The sequence below is a fragment of the Lissotriton vulgaris genome, chromosome 1_1, assembly GCF_964263255.1.
Source record: "Lissotriton vulgaris chromosome 1_1, aLisVul1.2, whole genome shotgun sequence".
In the NCBI taxonomy this organism is placed as follows: Eukaryota; Metazoa; Chordata; class Amphibia; order Caudata; family Salamandridae; genus Lissotriton; species Lissotriton vulgaris.
The window spans coordinates 736,899,472-736,918,232 of record NC_141685.1 but is presented as its reverse complement, the minus strand read 5'-3'; the positions used below and the strand labels follow the sequence as shown (position 1 = coordinate 736,918,232).

Here is an 18,761-nt window from a genome sequence, read left to right as displayed (position 1 = left end):
ATTCTTGAGGACAGCTTGTGCCACCCTAGTCTCCAACCTGACATCTACACTGAAGAAACTGGGTTTGACAAAGTGTGCAATGATCTCAATATGATCTTATGGCTTTAATGAGGTGTTGGTTGGAAAAAGCTTAATTGCTTCCCGGAGTCTGATGTTTGGTGCCATAACATTGAACAGAAGACGTTTATTTGCTTTCACAAACTAGGACCTAATGCATATGCAGTTTAAAGCTTAGAACCGTTTTCAGTTAATTTCCTCCAAGTTTAGCCTACAGGTTGTTAGTTCTCTTGACACTTTCAATCATTAGCAAATATGAGTGAAAACTTATTTTCCTCTCCAATCTGTGGAGTCCTTTGCATTTACAATGTAGGTTTGGAAGCAGTACCAACAAAAGCACTACATAATTGGAATGAAAAGTTTAATAACAATTTACGATTTTTCTGCGAAGATGGTAGTCGAAGATGAAACCTTTATCCTGAATGAAGATAGCATGGCAGCCCATTAGAGAACACCTCCAGCAATAAGGATCACATTTCTGCACAATGAGGTCAGAGTAATCTTTGCTGGGGAAAATCCTCTTCAGACGCCCCTCCACCTGCCTAAATCGACAGCAATAGAGCAGGCGCAAAGACAGAGAAAAAAACCTTTATAATGAACTTCAGCCTCTGTTGCCTGTTTAAAGCCTAATAGGTACTAAGGTATTCAGCATGCACTTTAAGGCATATCATTAGCAAGAAAGAGCAGTATGTTCATGCTCTACCATTACGACAGCGCAACTACTGAGACGGGAGCCCATTAGGAACAGAATTGGAACAGAATTAAATCATGTTTTCTTCGAGAGTAGGGATGCTCAGGCACTTCTAGGAAAATGTTTTACTTATTGTGCTAAACAGGAAATTCATATTGATGGGGACTTCTTTGTTGTGGCAGTGATGGAAGAGCAAACGTTGAAGTCAGGTACACATCGGTCAGGGCATAAATTCAACATATGCACCTCCCGGTGACAACATCCTAAAAGTTAACATTTTGAATGTATGAATTTCTGGATCACTAAATAAGGCTTAAGAGGCTTCAAACAGTGGAGACACCACCAACATGAGTGAAAGTTAATCAATGTTTGAAAATCTGAAATTGTAACCGTTGCAATCGAATTGCTGAACAAAGCTCAGATTCTACTTCATCGCTAGGAGCTTATTGTCAGGAATGTTCTTTCTGGTGTATACTCTAACTGCAGATCCGTCACTTTCTGAATTCCCTCAGTTGCTAAACTGCATCCAGAAACCTTTCAGCAATTTCACCCACACTGGTGCCATCAGACTCCTCAGCACTCACAAACCACATACAGAAGTGATGTCACAGTACATTTTGTAGGTGGGCATGCCAGTAGAATGACATCACTTTAAAATTATTTTTTGTGCGCAGAGCATCAGTGAAAGAGTGAACAATTGAACACAAAATCTTATTAACACCTAGAAGTCCACTTCACATAACAGGAAGGCAGGAGGCTGATGAAGAATCTGTGATTAGACTCTAGAGCATCCACCATAAAGAACGTTGCCAGGTAAGCAACTTGTTCCTCTTCCAATGAATACTTCTAAAAGCAGATTCTTACCTTTTGATTTGATACCAAGGCAGTAGTCTCCAAGAGGCGATGAGTCACAGCAGTGAACTTTACAGGAGGAAATACATGAGGAACGACTAGCAAAATAGGCCTCCCTACAGACCTATATTTGTACATTAGTGCTTGGTAAAATGAAATGAAATGAAAATAGGATTTCTAAAGCTCACTCATACCTGCGGGTTTCGAGGCGCTGGAGATGTGGATGGACACCGACGTAACATGTCAGCAGATGTCCAGCACTGAAACGATCCAAGCTAAAGCTACATGGTTAGCTTTGGCTCTGGTGGAATGAGCCTGAGGCTCCCTCTTGTCAAGGCACAACATATCTTTATATAAAGGAGGATTCATCTTTACAACGTTTGTCTTGTCGGGGTAGAAAGTGGCATATGGCAGCTGTGCACACAACACCTGCAGGTCAATGATGTGGCACACAGAAGAGAAAAACAGTCTTAAGGGCAGGCTATCTCACCGAACAACTGTAAATATGCTCAAAAAGCATACACAATTAGGAACAATTATAACCAAAATAAGGTCCTACTACAGCACATAAAAGGTGCAGAAGTTAACTTATATGTGAGCCCTTTCAAGACACCTATAAAAGGTGAGAATCAAGGAGGGCTGATCAAAATAACGCTGGCATTTGTGTGGCTGGTTGTGTAAACAATTGTTTTTATGGCTAGGTGTATAGCACCATTTTTGGTGCGTGTTATTTTCTGCATCAGTGCTGTGTGTTTGAGAAAGGTGATTGCAAATAGCTATTGAACAAAATAATTCAAATGTATGTTCGAGATTGGACATTTGTATTTGTGCGTGTGGAATGGGTCAGTGTGCATGCCAGAGTGCAACATTAATGTATGTAAGAAGACAGCAGCTAGTCTGAGTGTGCAACTTAGTGGTCTGTGACACTCATGTGCTTGTGCTAAGTGTCTGATAGAAAACTTAGTTCATCCGGTGGTGCAAAATGGCAATGCCTGCAAGCTCAGTATGAAGCAAACACAAGGAGATGATAGACAGAGGGCTAAAACTTTTCTGACACTCACCGCCAGTCACTATTAGATCTGGGATGAATCCATCATTGTTTTTTAGCTCACTTCGCCACCCCAGTTCAGACACAGCATTGTGCAAATCAGTCTTTACCCTATTCCTCATGGGGACAGTCCAGCCTGAACTGCCAAGCCAGGTCTTCCCTGGACTGTAAACAAGCATCCTGGGACCAGTTTCATGGTAAAACCCCTCATCAGCCAGGTTAGCTTAAATCCAGTGGCAAAGTGAGCAAAGGACCCACGTCTTGGCATACCCTGCCAACTTAGGGTGAAGAAAGCAAACACAAGGAGATGATGGAGGGAGTGCCAAAACTTTTCAGACACTCTTCCCAGTCTCAGATCTGGGTTGAATCCATCATCGTTCTTTAGCTCACTTCGCCACCACAGTTCAGACGCAGCCATATGCAAATCAGTCTTCACCCTGTTCCTTTAGGGGGCGCAGTCCAGCCCTAACTGCCAAGCCAAGTCTTCCCTGGACCGGAAAAAAGAATCCTGCAGCTCAACATGAGTCATGGTCTTCCCTATGGCTCACAAGAATGCCATTGAGCAGTCGAAGTCTGACAGCAATTTAAATGTGTTTGCCAAAACAATTGTGTATTGCTATATGTGTCAAGCGTGTCAGAAACAAATGTGATTGTAAACCTGCATTTTGCATATGGCTGGGGCTCAGTGTAATGTGTCTTCGGCTAAAAAGCACAAGTTACTACTTGTGTAACGATATATCTGTAAGAGACATTAGTTAGTGATAGATTCCTTACATTAGAATATCCCCAGGCGTCAGATTGGATCCGGAAACCTTTGCGTAGCAATACCCCTACGTGTCGGTAGGCGTCGTCCGCGGCTCCGCGTCCGTAGTAAGCGCCGGAATGACATTGTCGGAGTCTTAGACGCCGCCCTCGCACACGGACGTCAGTTCTTATACACAGCTTTTCCGCGCCAGATACGCAGAGCCATTGGTATCACTAACTAATGTCTCTTACAGATATATCGTTACACAAGTAGTAACTTGTGCATCTGAAAGAGACACGTTAGTGACAGATTCCTTACCTTAGAATAGATACCCCAGCAATACCCACCCCGGTGGTGGGTCTGCGAACCAATAATCACACCAGAAAGTCCTGGAGGACGGAACGGCTAAATAAGCCATCCCTCCGGACTTGGCTGTCCAGGCAGTAGTGTCTCGCGAACGTGTGTAACGAGGCCCACGTAGCTGCGTGCCAAATGTCCTGCAAGGTGACTCCCCGGCCCAGGGCAGTAGTAGTCGCCGTGGCCCGAGTGGAGTAGGCCCTCAGCCCAACAGGAGGTTCCTTCTTAGCCAAGGAGTAACACGCTTGGATGCACAACACGATCCACTGAGAGATGGTCCGCTTGTGCACCGCCCGTCCTTTCTTAGCGCCCACGCAACCAACAAAGAGTTGGTCAACCACCCGGAACTAGCGTGTGCGATCCAGATAGTAAGAGAGCGCACGTTTTGGGTCCAGACGGTGGAGCCTCTCTTCCTCTTTCGAGGGATGCGGAGGCGGAAAGAAGGTGGGCAAAGTGATGGACTGCCCGATGTGGAAGGCTGTGACTACCTTGGGCAGGAAAGAGGGTTTTGTACGCAACTCAACCTTGTCCGGATGGACAGAAAGGAAAGGAGGTTTAGAGGAAAGAGCCTGGAGCTCACTCACTCTTCTGGCAGAGGTGATGGCAACTAGGAAAGCAGTCTTAAGTGTAAGAAGACGTAGAGGACAGTTATGAAGCGGCTCAAAGGGAGCGCACATCAAGTAAGTTAGAACCAGGTTCAAGTCCCACTGCGGCATCACGAAAGGAACAGGAGGGAACATACGAGTGATGCCCTTTAAGAATCTGTTTATAATGGGGGACTTGAACAAAGAAGGCTGATCAGGAAGCCTCAAGAAGGCTGAAAGGGTAGCCCTTGATTGTGCCCAGAGCAGAGCCCCGCTGGGCAAGAGAAAGAAGGAAGAGGAGAACCTCAGAAAGAGGGGCATTGAGAGGATCCACAGCCTTTGCTGTGCACCATGCCACAAATCTGTTCCACCTGCAGGCGTATACCGACTTTGTGGAGGGACGCCTGGCTGCCAGAATGGCATTACAGACTTCAGGAGGCAAGTCAAATGGCCTCAACTGTCGCCGCTAAATCTCCAAGCATGGAGGTGGAGACTGGACAGGTACGGGTGGAGGACCGTCCCCTGCTGCTGCGATAGAAGGTCCTCCTGAAGAGGCAGACGAACCGAGGGATCGACTGACATACTGAGTAGCTCGGGATACCAGTACCTTCGCGCCCAGTCCGGGGCCATAAGGATGACTTTGGCCCGGTCACGCTTGATTTTCTTCAGCACTCTGGGCAGAAGTGGTATAGGCGGAAAGGGGTACAACGACCGCAACTCCACTCGTGCCGAAAAGCGTCCCCGAGCGAGTGCCGCCTTGGAAATTCCAACGCGCAGAACTGATGACATTGCGCGTTCTCTTCGGCGGCAAATAGATCTAACCAAGGCTCTCCCCACTGCAGAAAGTGGCCTTGCGCCACGTCCGAGATCAGACGCCATTCGTGGTCCATCATGCACCTTCGGCTGAGATCGTCCGCCCTGGCGTTCAGAGAACCTGCCAGGTGTTGAACCACCAGGGTCACGCCCTAACTTTCCAACCACTGCCAGAGGCGCAGAGCCTCCTGGCATAGGGTCCACGACACCACCCGCCCTGTTTGTTGCAGTACCACATGGCGGTGGTGTTGTCCGTGAACACCTGCACTACACTCCCCCGGACAGAGGGGCGGAATGCCTTCAGTGCTAGACGAATCGCCCGCAGCTCCAGAAGGTTGATATGGAGCTGGGACTCCGCCGCAGACCAAAACCCCAGCTGCTGCAGGAGGTCTGCCGTTGTCTGGAGGTGGCTGATGACTGTCTGGGGCGACCCTGCCTTCAACAAAGTCGTCGAGGTAGGGGAAGACTGAAACCCCTAACCTGTGCAGATGAGCTGTGATCACCGCCATCACCTTCGTGAACACTCATGGGGCGCTTGGTAAGCCGAAGGGGAGCACGGTAAACTGAAAGTGCTCGTGGCCTACCGTGAACCGCAGGTAGCGCCGGTGGGCCGGCAGGACGGGGATGTGGAAATAAGCGTCCTGCAAGTCCAATGCTACCATCCAGTCTCCTGGGTCCAGGGCGGCTAAGACCTAAGCCAATGTCAGCATTTTGAAGTTCTCCTTCCGGAGGAAGCCGTTGACGTTAAGTAGGTCCAAGATAGGGCGCAGGCCCCCTTTGCCCTTCTTGGGTACCAGAAAGAAGTGGGAGTAACAACCACACCCTACTTCTGGCCCAGGAACGCGCTTGGCCTCCTTGGCCAAGAGGGCCGTAACTTCCTCTGGCAGAAGTTGCAAATGATCCCCCGACAGGCGGTGGTATTACGGCGGCATGGCTGGAGGGGTCGTCTCGAAGGGGAGGGAGTAGCCCCTCCGGACGATTTGCAGCACCCACACGTCCGACGTGACAGTGCGCCAGTGGAAGTGGTGATGGCGAGCCCTGCACCCCACTGGCGTCACATGGGCCGGAAAGCACAGACTAGGAGGGTTTTCAGGCGGATGCTGCAGGGGAAGGTGTGGGCTGGCCGCGCCGTTGTCCCCGACAACCGCCACGGCGGTTACCACGGCCTCCACCGCGCTGTGTATTAGTCTGCAGCACATGTGGGAGCGCCCCTTCCTTGGCCAGGAAAGGAGCGAAAGGCACCCATTTGCTGGCGTGGGGCCGAGACGCCCAAGGACTTGGCCGTAGCCCTGGAGTCCTTAAAACGCTCAAGCGCATGGTCTGCCTTGTCGCCAAAGAAGCGACCGCCATCAATCGGCATGTCCAGAAGTGTGGCCTGGACATCAGCCGAAAAGTTGGTGGTCCTCAACCAGGCGTGGCGTCGAACAGCCACCGTTGTTGCCATCGCTCAGCCCAGTGAGTCCGTGGTATCCAGCCCACACCGGATGGAGTAGCGTGCCGCATCTCGACCCTCTGGAAGGGCTTGGGCGAGTTTAGCCCGGACCTCCTCCGGACATTGTGGCAGCACGTCCGCGACCGTGTCCCACAGAGTGTGGGTGTAGCGGCCCAAGAGGCATGCGGTATTGACTGACCGCAGTCCCAAACTCAAGGACGAGAACACCTTCTTTCCGAACTGTTCATACCTCTTGGATTCCCGATCGGGTGGAGCCGTCGGGAATGCGGTCTGGGAAGTAGAGGCCTGGATAACCAGGCTCTCGGGGGTGGCGTGGGTGGACAAGAAGCAAGGGTCGCCCGGAGCCAGGCGGTAGCGTCTGGCCAAGTTCCTATCCACAGGTGGACCTGTAGCGGGCCTAGACCAGGTGCCCAAAAGAAGGTCACACAAGGCCTCATTAAACGGCAGCAGAGGCTCAGCCGAGCTTGACTGCGGTTTAAGGACCTCAGTGAGGAGGTTAGTCCTCACGGCCGCGAGGGGGAGCTCCAGGCTCACGGTCTTGGCCGACCCGCGTCAACACTACACTGTAGGCAGCCCCCTCCTCCGTATCCACGGTTTGGAGGGGAGACAAAAACAGTGTCTGGTGAAGTGTCCAGTCCGCTGGCATCCCCAAGCTCACATGTCCAGTCCTGCTGAGGGTCCACAGACCCCTCCCAATTCCCCTCGTCACCCATCAACTGAAATTCAGGTTCAAAGGATGGGGCCGCTTTGGGGAAATCAAAATATCTACAAACGACGTCGAGAGCGGCGCCGCTCCGGCGCCTGAATCGAATCGAGGGCAGGATGGGGACGCGTCGCCCGTAGGCGGCGCCAGGGGTGACACCCTAGGGGTCGGCGTCGGTGAGGTCGACGACCCGGAAGTGGACCAGTGGGGGCCTGCGGCGCCGGGACCAAAGTCGCCGGCGGCGTCGGAGCCGAAGCACCCGACCCGCTAGGCCCCCCAGCTGGGACCACTGGGCCCGAAGGCGCCGCGGAACCCGGCAGAAGAGGGAGGGACCTCATGGCCATGAGGTACCTCTCGACCTCCTCAGGCGTTGCATCGTGCCCAGGGACCGGAAGGTGTGGGGCAGGATGTGGCGCCCGCTACTCTGTCGGAGCCGCGTGGGTGGTGTCACCCGAACCCTCGGCCGCATCACGGTGGGTCGAAAGAGCGATGACTCCTTTCTGACCTCTCATGCCGCTTACCTGAGGATCTTGATCTCGAAGACCGATGCCGACTCTCGGAGCTACGAGGGCTCCCACCCTGCGACCGGTCCCTCAACCTCCTGTGGGACCGGAACCTCGAACGGCGCAGGGCCGACTGCCGGAGCTCAAGCCGCTTGCGGGACCGCTCCCACCTAGCCTTGGACGTCAGGGCCCGGCAGTCGGAGCAGGTTCGGTCGTTGTTGTCGAGGCCTAGACACTGAAGACAACAGCGATGGGGGTCGGTAACCGACATCAATCGGCTGCACTTGGAGCAGGGTTTGAACCCGGGCATCCCTACTGGCACATTAGGAGTTGAACGACTCGAGAAAAAACAGATCAAAAGATCAAAAAAGTTTAGTCAAAAAGTGACTAAGGAGTAGAGCTTCTCCGGATCTGCGCTAGCTGGCGCGGTAAAAGAAGAACTGACGTCAGTGCGCGAGGGCGGTGTCTAAGTACTCAGACGACGTCATTCCGGCGCAAACGACGCCGACTACAGACGCGAACGACGCCTACCGACGCGCAGGGGTATTGCTACGCAAAAGTTTAAGGATCCAGTCTGACACCTGGGGATATTTTAAGGTAAGGAATCTATCACTAACGTGTCTCTTTCAGATTGGCAATTTTGTAAGGCTGTGTGCCTGAAACAGCAGAGTGTCTGCAGTGAATCTATGTAGAGTCTCATATTCTGTTGATGTGTCACTAAGATCAAGAATAGAATGTTAAAATGTGATTAGTTCAGTGTTAAAGTGTTTATCTCGGCTGATTGATGTAGAAGATGCATTTTTGTCAGCGAGTTTTTGTTATTTGATCTGTGAAGTTTGAGGTTAATGTGAGTAATGCACAAACTCACAAGTGGTTGTGTGAGATGTATATGTATCTGTAGAAACACTGGCATGAGAAACATAGCACTCTCTCAGCAGAACTGACAGTCATTATGGTCATGAATACTGTATATATCTGTGTTTTAGCATTAATGACGTCAAGTGAGCTGTATATGTCTGTTACTCAGCATTGGTGATTTTTTTAAGTTCAATAGGTCTGGCTCAATACTACTGAGATAGATAGATAGATAGATAGATAGATAGATAGATAGATAGATAGATAGATAGATAGATAGATAGATAGATAGATAGTTTCATTCTAGTGTGGCCATATTATTTGTGTATGTCTGGATCCCCCATTTAGTGTGGTCATGTGCGCTATAGAGGTCTGTGACCAAGCCTTGGTATGGTTGTCTAGCATTTACATGAGCACCAAGAAAGCACTTTAAGCCTCACAAGATGTAAGGAGTTTTACCAATATCAGTAAAATACAATGTGCTTAGCCTGGACCACAACTTGACATTAAACCAATGTAAATATTGTTTTCTAACGTGTGAATGGACAGCAACACAGTCTACATGCACAATCTGACTTAGCACTACACGCACTACCACTGCAAAACCACAAAATATACCCACACCGGTTGTTGGGAAGAGCTGAATCAGAGGGATGTAGAATGTCACATACATGAGAACTGTGAGCAAATATCGCCAGTGTGTGCACCTAGAGCTGCAGTTTATTACTGCAGCAGACGGACTTGCTGGCACTGGACAGACACTGTATGCCAATGAACAAAGCCCAGTAGCATGGCCCCTGTAGGACGTGTTTAGGAGGAACCGGACCACATTGGCTTTATGTCTCAGCCCTGCAGAGCACGGTGAGATTAAACATAGGATAGGATGGTCAATTCTTAGGTCAGGTATAAAATGTCACCAAGAACATAGCCAGCAGCATCCCCTGTAAAGTGAGGGAAAACAAAGAGCTCTCTTTTAAAAAAAAAAAATGTATTTGCAATTTTCACAATAAACAGCTTGTTAATATGTTGTAGTAGCAGGTATATAAATATAGGTCATAGATCATATTTCCAGATCAGCATTCTTCTTAATACAATATTTCCACATATTTTATATTAACATCCATATGTCAGTGTTTCTATACTAAGGTTGCCTGCCTTCCGTGACGCGGGTCCGCCTACATTGCTGGCTAAGGCTTCTTACCTCTGTGTATAGGTATGTGTTTTGAGGGGGGGGGGGGGGGGGAGGGGGAAGAGTATGGGGAACGGGCATGAGGAAGGGAGCAGGGAAGCATGGGTGTGCGGGACCCCAACCCTACGTGCAAATTAGTATGAAAGTTGGTGAACGAATATGCTACTTACCAGTATGCATCTGTTCTTGGCATGTAGGGCTGCTGACATTCATATCTGTGCATAGATCGCCGCCTAGTGTTGGGGCCGGATGATCGCACATTGTTGTCCTGGAAGAGTCTTCGAAGTATCACGAGATAGGTGGCTCCTCCCCTGGACTACAGTGAGCATGGGCATCGACTCCATCCTCAGATTGTTTTTAGCCATTGTGGCAAAGATGTAGTGAAACTCTGTGAATGATGACCATGCTAGAAGTATTTGTGAGTGCTGCAGCCGCTACAGGCGCCAGGGAGGAGGGCGGGCGATATGAATGTCAGCTGCCCTACATGCCAAGAACAGATGCATACCGGTTCGAGGCATGTGGGCTGCTGAATTCATATCTGTGCATAGAATACATAGCAGTCCCTCCATTAGCGGCGGCCGCCTGTGCCAGCTGCAGCAGTTTGGAAAAGTGTTTTTAGAACAGCCTGCCCTACAGCTGCCTGCTGTTTGGAGTGCACATCCACACAGTAGTGTTTTGTAAATATGTGTGTGGTAGACCATGTGGCTGCTCTACATATGTCTTCTAAAGGAATATTTCCAAGGAAAGCCATGGAGGCCCCCAGCTTCCGGGTGGAGTGGGCCCGCGGGGTAATCGTTAGAGTGCGCTTGGCTTTGTGATAGCAGATCTGAATACACTTAACGATCCACCTGGCTATACCAACCTTGGAAATGGGGTTGCATTTGTGTTGTGGCGAAAAGGCAACAAATAGTTGTTTCGTCTTCCGAAAATCTTTGGTCCTATCAATGTAGTACATCAAGGCTCTTTTGACGTCAAGCGTGTGGAGCATTCTCTCCGCAACTGACTCAGGATTTTGAAAGAACACAGGTAGTTCTATAGTCTGGTTGATATGGAACTGAGAAACCACCTTGGGAAGGAACTTAGGGTTAGTGCGAAGCACCACCCTGTTGGAATGAATCTGTATAAATGGCTCTTGGATAGTTAGTGCCTGGAGTTCACTAACTCGTCGTAGCGACGTAATCGCTATTAGGAAAGCCACTTTCCATGTCAAGAACTGAATCTCGCATGAATGCAGTGGCTCGAAAGGGGGACCCATTAGTCTCGTGAGGACCACATTTAGGTTCCATTCGGGAGCTGGTGGGGTCCGTGGAGGAATGACTTGTTTTAAGTCCTTCCAGAAAGGCTTTGATGGCAGGCACTCTGAAAAGAGAGAGGTGCTGCCTGTTTTGGAGATAAGCTGCCATTGCGGATAAATGTTTACGAATGGAAGCATAGGCCAGATTACATTTGTTTAGATGTAAGAGATAACAAATGATGTTTTGAATAGAGGCGTCTAGCGGGTTGATGTTGTGGTCTGCACAATGAAATGACAAACCGCTTCCATTTCGCCGCATAGCATGCTCTGGTGGTGGGCTTCCCTGCCTCCCTGATTATGTCCATACAGTCAGGAGGTAAGTTGAGGTAGCCAAACTCTAAGACCTCAGGAGCCAGATCACCAGGTTGAGTTGTTGCGGATCTGGATGCTGAATGTCGCCATGACACGGTCGACCACAAGATTTTGGTCGACCGTGTCGAGAGGTTGGGCATTCAGCTCACTGCTAGAGATCTTCTGGCCTCCTTCCTGGCCAACAGAACCCAGGCGGTTACACTGGGCCCCTTCCAGTCGGCCGACCTGTCGTTACCGTGTGGGGTCCCACAAGGCTCATCCCTGAGTCCGACACTATTTAATATATACGTGTCGGACCTCGCTAGTGTCATTAAAGCTTACGGGATGGGCCTGACCTCATACACCGACGACACCCAGTTGGTTCTGGCCATAAAGGGCGATGGACAGAAGATGGCGGAGAGATTCCAAGATGGGATGACTGCCATTAGTGAGTGGATGGCAAGAAATTGCCTGAAACTTAACTCCGATAAAACGGAGGTGGTTATCTTCGGTAATCTCTCCCCAGCCTGGTCGGCAACTTGGTGGCCAGCGGCCATGGGCACTCCTCCCTGCCCCACGGCCAAAGTGAGAAACTTAGGTGTCACCTTTGACAACCAGCTCAACTTCATGGCCCATGCGAACAAGGTAGCTGCCAATGCTCATTTTAAGTTGCGAATGGTAAGGAAAATCACTCCTTACTTACCAGAATCAGCAGCAAAAACACTAGTTTCCTCGCTAGTGCTGTCTTCATTAGACTACTGCAATGGTCTGTTGCTCAATGCCCAGAACAGAGTCATTAAAAAATTACAGACCGTGCAGAATGCCGCTGCCCGCGTACTCTCAAAAAAACCTAGATTTGCACCCATCTCGGACACGCTTAAACAATATCACTGGCTGTCCATTCACAACAGGGTCAAATTCAAATCTCTGTGTACTGTCTTTAAATCACTTCAGGACCTAGGACCCCGATTCCTCAGAAAGCAACTGATTCCTTACAACCCTCCGAGAATGCTCAGATCTACCTCTCTTAACCAATTAGTGGTTCAACGCAGTCGAACAGCTTCCTGGGGCGATCGCCGCTTTTCAATTGCGGCCCCTAGACTCTGGAACACCCTACCTATTCACATAAGAACCAGTCCCACTCTTCTTCAGTTCAGAAAAAAACTGAAGACATGGCTCTTCAATCAGTAACTCTCATTTCCGCACTTCCTGTCTAGGGTGAGACTTTAATGCAATTTCAGCGCCGAAACGCCTAAGGGTAATTGTACGCGCTCTATAAATGGCATTAAATAAATAAATAAATAAATAAATGGCTCTGCGTCAAAAGCTTGGGTGTGAGGCGCAGCCTTTGATGCGGTACCACGGATAGTTCCAGAAACGTGGTGTACCATGGATGGCGTGCCCACGTCGGAGCAACCAGGATGAGAGTCATCGAGTGTTGCTTCAGCTTGCGTGCCACCAGCGGTATTAGAGGTGCTGGGGGAAAAGCGTATGCAAATTTGCCTGACCAGTTCATCCATATCGAATTGCCCTGCGACTGTGGGTGTGGAAACCTGGCGGCAAAGCTTCGGAATTTGGCGTTTTCTTTTGTGGCGAACAGGTCTATCTCTGGATGACCCCACCTTTGGAAGTACGGGTGGAGTACTGATGGATGTATCTACCACTCGTGCATTTGGTGGCTGTACCTGCTGAGCAGGTCCGCCATCTGATTGTCCTTGCCCAGGAGTTGTTCCGCCATGAGGAAGATATTCCTTTGAATGGCCCACTTCCACATGCTCTGAGCCAGATGAGACAACTGTGGAGAGTGTGTACCTCCCTGCTTCTGGATGTAGTACATGGCCGTCATATTGTCTGTCCGGATCAACACGAACTTGTTGCACAGATGTACTTTGAATGCTTTCATCGCCATGAAGATAGCCATCAGTTCTAGAACGTTGATGTGCATCTTCCTCTGCTGTGCTGTCCATAGTCCCTGCACAGTGTAGTGGAGTACATAAGCTCCCCAACCCTGGAGAGATGCGTCCGTCGTCAGAATGATCTGTGGCACAGGCTCCTGGAACGGTCGTCCCTTGCAAAGGTTTTGTGGATTCCACCAATGCAGAGAGCTGTATGCACAACCGGTTACCAACACTAGGTCTTTCAACTGTCCGTGAGCCTGATTCCACTGAGGTGCTAAGCACTCCTGAAGCGGACGCATATGTAGTCTCACGTGCGGGACTATGAAGATGCAGGATGCCATCATGCCTATCAACTGCATGAACACTCGTGCTGGAAGCGAGTGTTGAGGTCTGAATTTCTGTATCAGCGATTGAATGCTGCTGACCCTCACTGAATTTGGCTGTGCTTTGGCTGACAGAGTGTTTATCGTCGCACCCAGATACTGCTGTATGTGGACGGGTTGCAGGTGGGACTTTGGGTAATTCAGTGAGAATCCCAGATCGTAAAGAAGGTGAATGGTGTGGGACATGTGGGCGGCACACTGCTGGGCCGACTTTGCCTGGATTAGCCAGTCGTCTAGATAAAGGTAGACGTGAATGTTCTGTCTCTGTAGGGGTGCCGCCACTGTTGCCAGGCACTTTGTAAACACCCTGGGTGCCGTGGTGACTCCGAAAGGTAGAACCTTGAACTGGTAATGTTGATTTTGGATGGTGAACCAGAGGCATTTTCTGTGTGACGGGTGCAGCGGAATATGAAAATACGCATCCTTCAGATCTAATGTTGTGAGAAAATCTCCCTGACTGAGCAACGGTAGGACTTGCTGCAGTGTTAGCATATGAAAGTGCTCCGACAGAATGTACTGATTGAGGGGTCTGAGGTCCAGTATGGGTCTGAGGGACCCGTCCTTTTTTGGTATCAAGAAGTACAGTGAGTAAACTCCTGTGCCTCTTTCTTCCACAGGCACGAGCTCGATTGCCCCTTTTTGCAGCATGACGAGTACCTCCTGCTGCAATAAGTGCAAATGCTCGGCGGACATAGGACGGTGTCTTGGGGGTATGTTGGGTGGAGTGGATGTTAACTCCAGACAATAACCGTACTGGATAAGCTGTGTGACCCACCTGTCTGTGGTGATGGACTTCCAGACTGGCAGGAACTCTTGAAGTCTCCCCCCGACGGGTGTTGCGTGGTCGGGGGGCAGTGACAAGGCGTCACTGTTTGTTAGTGGCAGAGGACCTGGAGTTGTTGTTTCCACGACCTCTGCCCTTGGCGCTGTTTCCACGATATCCACCTCTACTTTGTTTGGTGTATGTGGTTTGCCCGCCACCTTTATAGTACTGTGTGTTCTGGGACAGCTGGCCTCTGAAAACACCTCTATTGCTTAAGCGACGAAAAGAACCACCCCTGAACTGCTGCGACTGTTGAGCCCCCATAGACTTTGCAGTCTCAGTGTCTTTCTTGATTTTCTCCAAGGTGGTGTCCACCTCTGGGCCAAATAGATGATCAGGGTTTACTGTCTGATTTAGAATGGTGGTCTGTATCTCTGGCTTGAGCCCGGAGATTCTGAGCCAGGCATGTCGCCTCAACATGACACTAGTGTTAACAGCTCTGGCTGCGGTGTCTGCTGCGTCCAGTGCACATTTCATATAAGCATTTAATATGAGCTTCCCTTCCTGGATGAGCATCTCAGCAGCCTCTTTATATTCATCTGGTAGGTGCTGTAACAGGGTCTCAAGTGTGTTGTAATGGGCCCTGTCATACCTGGCTAAGAGTGCCTGAATGTTTGAAATGCGCCAGATATTGGCCGCTTGAGCTGCTACCCTTTTCCCTGATGCCTCAAACACCTTAGATTCCTTATCCGGGGGAGGAGCATCACCCGTTGTTTGTGAATTAGACCTCTTCCGGGCATTAGAAACAACAAGAGAGTCCAACGGCAACTGTCCCTTAATGTAAGTAGGGTCTCCAGGCGCCGGTTTGTACTTTTTTTCAATCCTGGGGTTTATCACCCTGGCTCTTGTAGGCTCCTTAAAGATTTCCCCAGCATGCTTCAAGACACCCTTCAACATAGGCAGAGTCTTGACAGTCCTCTCTGAGGTGGAAAAGGTGTCGAAAAGAAAGTCTACTTCAATGGGGTCAGCATGGAGCTGGACGTCATGATTCTTAGCCGCCCTTTCAATGAGGGCATTAAACGCTGCCGAATCCTCAGTAGGCAACGTTTTTACAGCATACACTTGAGTGTCTGGGGCAGTGTGTGGATCACCTGGGTCAGCAGCATCTGCCCAGGGTTCATTTGTATCATCTGGATCAGTGTCCACAGGATAGCTGTATTCGTCATTATCACCTTTCCCAGTGTCCACATCTGAATAAGTGGGTGAGACATCATGGCCACGTGGAGATACAGGTTCTACAAGAACAGGTGTTGAAGTAGAATCCTTCTTTTTTAGTGGTAGTTTATAGGACTCCATTGGCTATTCCGGGGCGATTTTTCTCTTATAAAGAGAAAGTCTGCCGTCTCGGCATCGATAAACTGCTCCTGTTGCTCTTCCAACGAGGATTGTCGATGCTTTGCAGCCGGGACCACAGTTGTCGTCGTCGTCTTCGTCTTCGGTAATTTGATGGGATTAAAATCAGGAACACTTTATAGCTCCTGATAGGCGAAGAAAATCTCTCTGTCGCCTTGCCTGTTTTTGTTGTGTTGTGTTTTAATCACCAATATACCACATGCGTCTCTCACACTTTGTTGTTTTTTTTCACTCTAGGAGAATTACGAATAGTTGGATAAACACCTGAGAACATTTTGGCTCAATGTTCTGGTAGGATTAATCCAAATTGTCAATATACCTAGTTTTCACAAAAATGCAGATGCTTAACATCAATTGGTCCTGAAGAAAGCTTGGACTCGTGGTCCATATAAGCTGAAACATGTCGACCTCTATGCACTGCGCCGTTATGTAGTCATTCTTTAAAACTATTGGGCGCTATTTTTAACCTTGACCCTGAGATAATACTCAATAAACATTTTTTGTCTCAGGAGCCAATTTTATTTATACTTCACTTTCCTTTTTCACGAGCACTGCACTCCATCAGTCCTTCCTTTGAAATACTGTGGTTTGGAAAAGTATTTTTCAAAATCCATCTCCGCATCATTATCAGGTGCGCTGGGAGAGATCTGGGTTTATGACATGTATCCCACATGACGATACTCCACCATAAAGGGTGAGCTGATGGGAATTTTTCCAACCCAGCATTATCATTGTGATGACATGTTGGTCTAGCGGTCTTTTGGCGCGACACAACACACAGGTAATCATTTGGACCAGGTAACTCTTGTTTGTTTTCTCGATTGGTATAGGGGTTTGAGCTACCGTGGTCGTTAAAAATTCCCCTGTGACCCCCCCACCTGCTTCTTTTTAGACCAATTTAACATAACATAACATAACATAACATAACATAACATAACATAATGTGCCTGGGCGCTCAAATAGGATAGTTCCTGGCCTGGTGCTTCAAATTCCCCCATCTCAAAGGGCTTCATGAGGGTATTGTGTCTCAAAGGAGTGTGCAGTTCCTAGGGTAAAAGAAGGGGAAAGAGAGGTCTTTCTTTGTGATGCCCTCACACACCCCAGAGGATGTCATGCTTCATCATTGGGCCTGGCCCTTGTCGGGTCGACACTGCAATGCCAGATGGGCATCCGTGAACGGACCTCTTTGGCAGAGATCTTTTGAAGAAGCCGTAGGGTGTGTGCAGGTGTGAGGGCTGGGTAGTGCACTAAGAGGGTGGGATAAAATCAGTTTAGGACAGTCCAACTGTTGTGTTTATTTCTGTGGTAGCGCTAGCCTAATTAAAATTGGTAAGCTCCTATATGGGTGTAATATTCTTATAGGGCTAAAGTGGTGTGGTGGGTCAACATGTTTTGCACCTGTAAAGCCCCTAACAGGTCTCGTGGCACTTCATCAGGACCATATGTGAAGTTTAAAGAACAGTGCAATTCATGTGCACTACTGTAAGTCTGGTTCAGTTAATTTTTAGTCATAGTGAGACGCAATAGAGGACCCCATTTGAAATCGTACCTGGGTATCAAAGACCAGGTTTAAGAATGGTCAAGTGCTGACGGGGGAGGCAGAGCACATAGTTGATCGCGTTAGCCGAGCAGTCAAGCAACTTGCTTCTATGCTACCCTGGCTCAGGGCCCCAGAATCCAGCAGTCTACAGTAGTTGGCTCTCAATATTTCTTTATCTCTAGTAACTACTATGCCCAGATATATAAGGTCTGTTGAACACCACTTCAGCGGATATTCTGCCTGGAAGGGAGGGGAATCTGGGGTGAGTGGGTAGATCTGGGATTTTTCCCAATTAATTGTGATACCCACTACCCAACCCAAACGGGATAAATTCTCAGATTATGCCATTAAGGCTGGAGTTCTAAGAGGTATTGCCTGATGTCATCTGCATATAGTGACAATCTTAGATGACGGGACGGGTACCTCAGTGCCCATTCTCTATGCAGCTTCCAAAGAGTTGCTGCTAATGGCTTCATCGCAAGGGCAAAGAGAAGGGGAGACAATGGGCATCAATGCCTTGTTCCCAGCGTTATGTCAAATGTGGAGGATTGCATGCCATTAATCAACAGCGTCGTCCTCTGTTTGTTATATGATAAGCGCACTCAGGTGATGACATTTGGCTGGAAACCCATATGCCTCGGTGTCACCATCAAATAATCCCACTCTAGGGTGTTGAATGCTTTTGTGGCGTCCAATAATACTGCCACGGCATTGAGCTCTGGGTCCATGTCATGAATGATGGAGAACAGTGCTTGTAGATTATGCGATGTGGCTCTTCCCGGTAGGAAACCGGATTGGTCTGGGTGCACCAAACCGTTCATGAGTAAGCCTAGCCTATTAGCTATTAGTTTGGCAAGTATTTTTTACATCACAATTTATTAATGATAGGGGTCAGTAGGACTCACTGCAGTCAGCTGGTTTGCCTGGCTTCAGGAGTGAGATAATGCAAGCCTCTTGCATGGTGCGTGGCAGTTCCCTGCATTGCATTGCCTTTTCATATACTTGTTTAAAATAGTGAACCAGCACATCAACATATGCTTAGTAGAATTCCGCCGGTAGCACGTCCGGGCCAGCGGCCTTGCCCGCCTTCAGTTGCATATTTGAGGGAAACAAGGAAAGGCTTGGGTCCTGTCACTGCCCGGCCTGGACCTCTACTATGGAGTAAACAAAAACAAATGGCCGGGCAGGTTGAATTATCAAAACAATGCGCCACCTAGTCAAATCAGTTACTAGGTTGGACAACCATTTGTGTTGAGTCAATTCTTATTTTATAAAAAATTTTGAAAGAAATTTTTATGACATCAAAACACCACGAACTATTTACACAAA

General features: G+C 48.9%; 1 protein-coding gene across 2 annotated transcripts in view; it reads right to left on the bottom strand.

Moving 5' to 3' along the window:
• Positions 1-18,761, bottom strand: part of CEP350 (centrosomal protein 350) — a 1,459,870-nt gene that overhangs the window by 652,008 nt on the left and 789,101 nt on the right. The gene's annotated exons all lie outside the window — the stretch shown is intronic.